Genomic DNA, 7,733 nt, shown 5'->3' on the forward strand with positions numbered 1-7,733 from the left:
GCAACATGCATGATGTCATTTTTAATGAATTATGGCAGTGTTAATGTGAAGGAATTATGATAATCTTAAGGTTTCTTTCAGAGAAAATGATAGATCACCCAGCCTAACAGATAGTCACTGCTCCAGCCAATTAGAGCTGTGTTTCTGTTACTGTAATTCCTCCGTTGGACCATTTCCCAGTTATCCTACCTCTAGTAGCTAAAAAGTTAATGTCTAGCACAGAAGGAAACTTCCAGGCCTCCTTCTGTGCTAAGACTGGCATCTCATCTGAAGCTTACATTTTCATTTAGTATTTCAATACATGTATTTCCTTTGTATTGCCTCTGGTCTTGCAGAATGAGGATGGATACTAATAAATGAATATAAAACATTGATTTCTAATTATTTCAAAGAAATATACATTATATATTGCATTTGCATTGTATTGTACATTATACAATAGTATACATTATACATGGATTATAAATTATATATTGAATATACATTATATATTGCATTTGCATTGTATATAATATATAATACATATATTATATATAATACATATATAATACATTATATATAATATATAATGTATATTTCTTTGAACAATGCAATGTATGTATTGTATTGTACATACATTGTACACTGCATAGACAACATATGTAAATACAATGTATAATTTTTTGTACATACATTTACATGTAAATGTAAAATATAGAAACATTAAGGCTTATTGTAGCCATCATCTTGTCAAAAGATGAAGAAAAAGATTCCTGTTACATGACTTTGGCATTTAGCTACTATTCCTTTAACAGTGACTGATAATTGGACAGTCAATCACTCTACCTTCTGCCAATTTCCCCTCAATTAACTAATAATAAGAACTAAAAGACCTGGAGATAATCATTGTGCAGATTAGACTCCGGATATTATGTATGATTAAAGTATAATGTAATTTAAAAAGAAAACACCAGAATCTTTTCATTTTGAACTGAATCTATCCATTATCCATGGTTAATTCATTATCCATTATCCATCCATATCCATGTATCATTTTAGAACAAGAGAAAAGGAGCTTTTTTTTTGTAGCTCTCAATCTTGAACAGGCATCAAAACCTCCTGGAGATCTTATGGAAACACAGATTACTGGTTCCCATCTGAGTTTCTGATTTAATAAGCCTGAGATGGGACCTATTGTATTTCCAATAAGAATTTGTATTCCCAAAAAGAGACGCCAAAGCTGCTGGTTCTGGCACCACACTTTGAGAATCACTGGCTTGCAGTAACGTGCCTGCAGGCACATATCACACATATCAATGTGCCTTGATATAAAACAGGAAGATCCAGGGCACCTGGGGAGATAAATGTATACAACAATGATTGCAGTGTGTTGTAGTGCTGCTAGCAAGCCACTTCTGATTTGCCAAGATACCAGAGAAGGGAGAATAAGCAACTCAACTTGGCACAGCTGAGGAAGTCCTCACGGGGCAATGATAGACCAGTTGGGTATAAAAGGGCAAATAACATTTATATTTATATACCCTTTAAAAGCTTATTATTTTACCCCTGGAACTTGCCATATGTCTTAGTTAATAATGGCTTTATTCTCCAAATTGCCCAATCAAGAACCCTAATCATTCTTCTGGATTCTCTTACTCTCTTGTTGTGCCTGTACACTAATTCTTCGGACCCTGATAACTCTACAACCTGACCATCTTTTGTTTCTGTCTCCTTTTTCTCTGTTCCCATGGCCATGCCTAGCACCCAGGTCTTTATCAGCACCTCCTAGACTACTAAAATAACTTCTCAGCTTCCTGTGTCACCCTGCCACTCTTCTATAAATGCCACACAACTTCTCTTTCTATCATAAAAACATGATTAAATATTTTCCAGCTGAAAAATTTCAAGTTGCTTTATATATCTGAAATAAAGCCTAAATTCTTAGCAAGGTATCAAAGGCCTTGCATGACACGGACACAAACTACTTTATCAGCCTCTTCTTCCTTTTCTCTCTCATATGCCCCTAATTTCAGTCATAACAGAATAATATTATTGCAGAATTTGCCAGGTTCTTTTACCCTACTTGCCTTGACTAGTTGCTTCGTTTACATGGAATATCTTTCCTACCCTTCCCTGCTCTATAAATCTTATTTGCCGTTTATACCCAGCTAGCTTATCAGTGCCCTGTGAAGGCTTCCTCAGTTGTGCCAAGTTGAGTTGGTTATTTTTCCTTCTGTGGTTTCTTGGCAAACCAGAAGTGGCTTGCTAGCAGCACACAACATACTACAATCATTATTTTATGTCTGTGTCCTTCATGGATACCTCTAGAGAAGTGTCTCCAACTTTCCTGTCCCCAGGGTCTAGCATAGTATCTGGCAAAAGGTGGATGTTAATATATGTTTGTTGAATGAATGCTCTCAGTTCTATGCTCCAAGAAATGCAACCCAAAGAGATGTCAATGGTATTTCTTTGTGCAAGTAGGAGACAATTCAATATGTAATTTCACAATTTTCAGTAGCGTAAAGTAAGCAATGTGTGGCCATTACCTGGGAAATGTATTCAATTTTCCTCTTGTCTGGATCATTTCCAGCATGTATTCGTATCAACTAGTCCTCTTGTCTGTAATCCTCCTCTCAGAGTAAGATGTTCATTTCATACTTTTATTGCATGCTTGTCACGAGCTGTAAGCTCTATAAAAGAAGCTCTCTGCATTTATCATCAAACTGGAAACTGTAATTAGGAAATGCACCAGTGTACTGGGATAGAGTTCAAGCTGATGACTACCAATGAGAAGCAAACCGAGAACCTGAAGGGCCCTTTGGCCTAAAAGAGAGACAGACACTTCAATCTTAGAGGTGAGTAGATTGAAACAGGGGTGCTATGATTAAAGCAGGGATGCTATAAAAAAAAACAAACAAACAAACAAACAAAAAAACACGGAAAGACCGTGACCTGGAACCCAGGGCTTCTGTATTTGTCTGCAGATAAACTTCCAAATAAACCTGCCTGTTGGGTGCATGGCCTTGGTACAAAGTAAGGACATTCTTCACATCACCAAAAAGTTTAACCCTTTCGGGAATTAGTTGCCTGCTCGCAACTACTAAAAAGGTGGTCAAATAATTGAAGGAGTAAAATGTTTTATTGCTATCTATGGTCCCACAGGTCAACATTAGAACAAATGGGTACAATTTTTAGACATAAGATTTTGGTCTAATTAAGAAAGTTTTTTTTTTTTTTCCGAAAACTAAATCAGTTAAACTCTGTTCATTGAGCTAAGGTGTCCTGACAGAAATGCCTGGATGGTGACATGCCATGGGTAATATAAAAATGACTTATAGGCTAGGCATGGTGGCTGTAATCCCAGTCCTTTGGGAGGCCAAGGCAGGAGGATTGCTTAAGCTCAGGAGTTTGAAACCAGCCTGGGTAACACGACTAAACCCAATTTCTGTAAAAATACAAAAATTAGCCAGGTGTGGTGGTGCATGCCTGTAGCCCCAGCTACTTGGGAGGATGAGATGGGAGCATTGCTTGAGCCCAGGAGGCTGAGGATGCAGTAAGCAAAGATTGTGCAGCTGCACTCCCGCCTGGGCAACAGAGTGAGACTCTGTCTCAAAAAAAGAAAAAAAAAATTATTATATTTGGGGAGGGACATGTAGCAGTGATTACTGGTGATTCTATGATGCAGATTATTCTGTACAACTCTTATTCTCTTACCTCATCTCCTTGTCTCCAGAGAAAATGCTGTCTTCTGAAGAAATAAGAGGGTTGCTGACCATTCATTGAATAACCACTGTCTCAGTCTGTTTAGGTTGCTATAACAAAATGTCTTAGACTGGGTAACTTATAAACAATAGAATTTATTGCTCACTGTTCTGGAGGCTGGGAAGTCCAAGATCAAAGCACCAGCAGATTGGGTGTCTGGTAAAGGTCTATTCCTTACAGAAGGTGCCTTCTTGATTGATACCTTCACATGGTAGAAGGGGAAAATAGGGTCCTGCAGGCCTCTTTTATAAGGGTACCAATCCCAGGGCTGGGAGTGATGTCTCATGTCTGTAATCCCAGAGCTTTGGGACGCTGATGAGGGATGATTGTTTGAAACCAGGAGTCCAAGACCAACCTGCACAACATAGCAAGGTCTCTTCTCTACAAAAAACAAAATAACTAGCAGGGCATGGTGGTGTGTGCCTGTAGTCCCAGCTACTCAGGAGGCTGAGGCAAGAGGATGGCTTGAGCCCAGGAGTCTAAGGCTGCAGTGAGCTATGATCACAGTACTGCACTCCAGCCTGAGTGACAGAGCAAGAATCTGTCTCTAAAATAGTAATAATAACAATAACTATACTAATTTCATTCATGGAGGCAAAGCCCTCAAAACCTAATCACCTCCCAAAGGCCCTACCTCTTAATACTATTGCACTGAAGATTAGGTTTCAACATGTCCATTTTTGGGGAGATAAAAATATTCAGACTAGAGTAACTTGAATCTTGAGCTACCATAGCTAGTCTTTCCTTTCTCTCTCTTCTACAGGCTTTGAGTGGGTGTTGTTGGGATGAACCTCCTGTAAGAATTCTCCAGGCAGAGATTTGAGGGAGGCGGGTTCAAATAGCAGCAGAAATGTTCAGTTTTGTTCTGATTTTCATGGCTTGTTGCACAGCCATTCACATGTTTCTTTGTATGAGCAATATAATAACCAGCTTTCAGAAGGACAGACAGCATAATGAATGGATTGTAAAACATGCTCATAAAAACAGTAGAGTGTGTCTAGAAGTGTGTGTTATCTGCTCTTGATTTACTGTGTACCCTATTTTGCATTTTCACATCATTTGCACATTTTCTATTAAAAATAAGCATTTAATAGGCACGCAATTAATTTTAATTTTTCATTTATTCCCCAAGGTGATAAAAAAGTGTGCATGTGTGTGTGTAGGGACATTTTACAGTCCTGACAGAACGTTGATATTATAGCCATAGAGTTCATTACAGGGTAATTAATGCATGTTAAGTATCTTGTAAATATTATGTGGTAATAGCTCTAAATAAATACACACTCCAGTTGGAAAGATCTGCTCCACCCCTGCCACGGGGAATGAGATGTTCCTAATTAATGCCTTTAGAAGAGCAGCCTATGTCACCTTGGATAGTCTTGGGAAATTACAGCTTTAGTCTGTGCAAGGCTGCAGTGAATGGTTCATTAAGAAAGCTTGACATGCTTGCTACCTGTCCCACCTGGGCTGAGTGGGTTGGACAGGCCCACCTGGCTTTCTCTCTTCCTTAGCAGCCTTTGTTAGACAGCAGGCTGCACAGCTCTAGCTGTGCTTCTGGGAGCCTTCCAGCTCCAGGAAGAAAAGCTTTCAAGAACACTTCCTGGCAAGTGGCTGATCATCTTGGACTGTTAACTGATCTCTTCAGTGCAGGACCTGAGGCTCTGTCTGGCAAGCAAGAGGAACTGCTGTCATTGATGGGATTTGTCATTATGAGCTTAAATTATGTTTGACCTGCTTGCTTTACAGATGGTCTGTCAGGTGTATGGGGCTTGGGGTGTCCTCTTAGCCCTTGGCTGCAGATATCATTACCAGGGCCACAAATGTCTCTATGGTCATTGTCTCAGAGACCTTCAGAGGTAGTAGAAAGTGACGGAACAGCTCTTGCTTCTCCAGATTCCTTTTGTTTCAAGTTGGCTGCACCCAGGCCATGCCATCAAGATAGTTCTTGGGGTAAAAGCTTTAACATAAATATAGTCCGCCCACCTCAGCCCACCAAAGTGCTGGGATTACAGGCCATGAGTATCACTGAAAGAAAATTATTCTGATGCTTGTTAAAAATGGCAAGGAAAGCTTTATTAAAGACTATTGCAATAAGGGAGAGCTATTAACCTCAGTTTGCAATACAACAGTGATAAGTAGGGGTGTATAACCAATGGGTAGGGTGAGACAATGAATAAAAATTACTAAGAGGAACTTAAAAAGGTATGAAAAGTCAAGAAGGGAAAGGAACCAACCATTTCTGCACAGGACACAGCAATTCCTCCTTTTTGTTCTAAATGTATTCATATCTCAGCTTGTTCATCTATGACATCTGTGCTCTACAGGGAAGTCAGCCTTCAGAGATAAATGTATAGATGGGTCTTCAAATGCCCTGGCAAAGTCTTCCTGTCCCACCTTTAAGACCATACCTTCCTCAAGCCCGTTATTGGGTACCTGGAATTCATAAAGAAGAAAACCAAGCCTTAACACCTTCAGTGAGAGATGTGGATTCCATGCCAACTCCTGGAGCTGAGATTCACCCTCAGGTAAGTGCAGATTTGCAGCAGGTTCCTTTAGTTGGAGTTCAACAGGAGCGAGACCCTGAAGGCTCATGATTCCTGAAAAGAATGATTCTTAGAATGGGAAACAGGTGCCCCGTAGGGGTGGCTGAAGGAACCAAGGCAAACTTGACCTACTTCTAGTTGGGAAAGTCCAAGTACTGTCACATCATGAACATGGATATTCACTTTGCTGATGCTGTCAGCAACAAAAAATGTGTGAATTCCCAGACTGCGAATATCAATAGACAAGTAACGTGAGGCTAATTTAGCTCATGAGGTAAGTTGCAAGCAGAAATTACTAAAAGGTGTGCAGAATGAGGGACGAGGAGACAATCCTTGCAAAGTAGTTAAGGCAGAGCTTGGCAAGAGTGAACAGTCAATAGAGGCTTGGTGTCATCATTATTAAGGAACATACCCTCGGCTCCCAGCATGTTAGAGGTGTAGAGAATGCCACACTTCTCGTTCTGATGGAGACATAAAGGGACCTCATGGGAACAGCTAAGAGCCTATATACTTGACTATCTTTTTTTTTTTTTTTTTTTTTTTTTTTTTTTTGAGACAGAGTCTCACTCTGTCACCCAGGCTGGAGTTCAGTGGTGTGGCCTCGGCTAACTGCAATCTCCGCTTCTTGGGTTCAAGCGATTCTCCTGCCTCAGCCTCCTGAATAGCTAGGATTACAGCTGTGTGCTGCCACGCCCAGCTATTTTTTCTATTTTTAGTGGAGATGGAGTTTCACTACGTTGGCCAGGCTGGTCTTGAACTGACCTCAAGTGATCCGCCTGCCTCAGCCTCCCAAAGCGCTGGGATTACAGGTGTTGAGTATCATTGAAGGAAAATTATTCTGATGCTTATTAAAAATGGCAAGGAAAACTTTATCCAAGAGTATTGCAATAAGGGAGAGATATTGAACTCAACTTGCGATAAAACAGGGACAAGCAGGGGTGTATAGCCAATGGGTAGGGTGAGATAATGAGTAGAAAATTACTTAAACAAGAGGTCAAGAGATCGAGACCATCCTGGCCAACATGGTGAAACTCTGTCTTTACTAAAAAAATACCTTCGGGAGGTTGAGGTGGGCGGATCACGAGGTCAGGAGATCAAGACCATCCTGGCGAACACGGTGAAACCCCATCTCTACTAAAAATGCAAAAATTTAGCTAGGTGTGGTGGCAATGCCTGTAATCCCAGCTACTTGGGAGGCTGAGGCAGGAGAATTGCTTGAGCCCAGGAGGCAGAGGTTGCAGTGAGCCGAGATCGCACCACTGCACTCTAGCCTGGGTGACAGAACAAGACTGTGTCTCAAAAAAATAAAATACAAAATACAAAAAATTAGCTGGGCATGGTGGCACGTGCCTGTAGTCCCAGCTACTCGGGAGGCTGAGGCAGGAGAATCGCTTGAACCAGGGAGGCAGAGATTGCAGTGAGCCGAGATCGCACCACTGCACTCCAGGC

The sequence above is a fragment of the Mandrillus leucophaeus genome, unplaced genomic scaffold (genome assembly GCF_000951045.1).
Source record: "Mandrillus leucophaeus isolate KB7577 unplaced genomic scaffold, Mleu.le_1.0 Scaffold155, whole genome shotgun sequence".
Taxonomy (NCBI): domain Eukaryota; kingdom Metazoa; phylum Chordata; class Mammalia; order Primates; family Cercopithecidae; genus Mandrillus; species Mandrillus leucophaeus.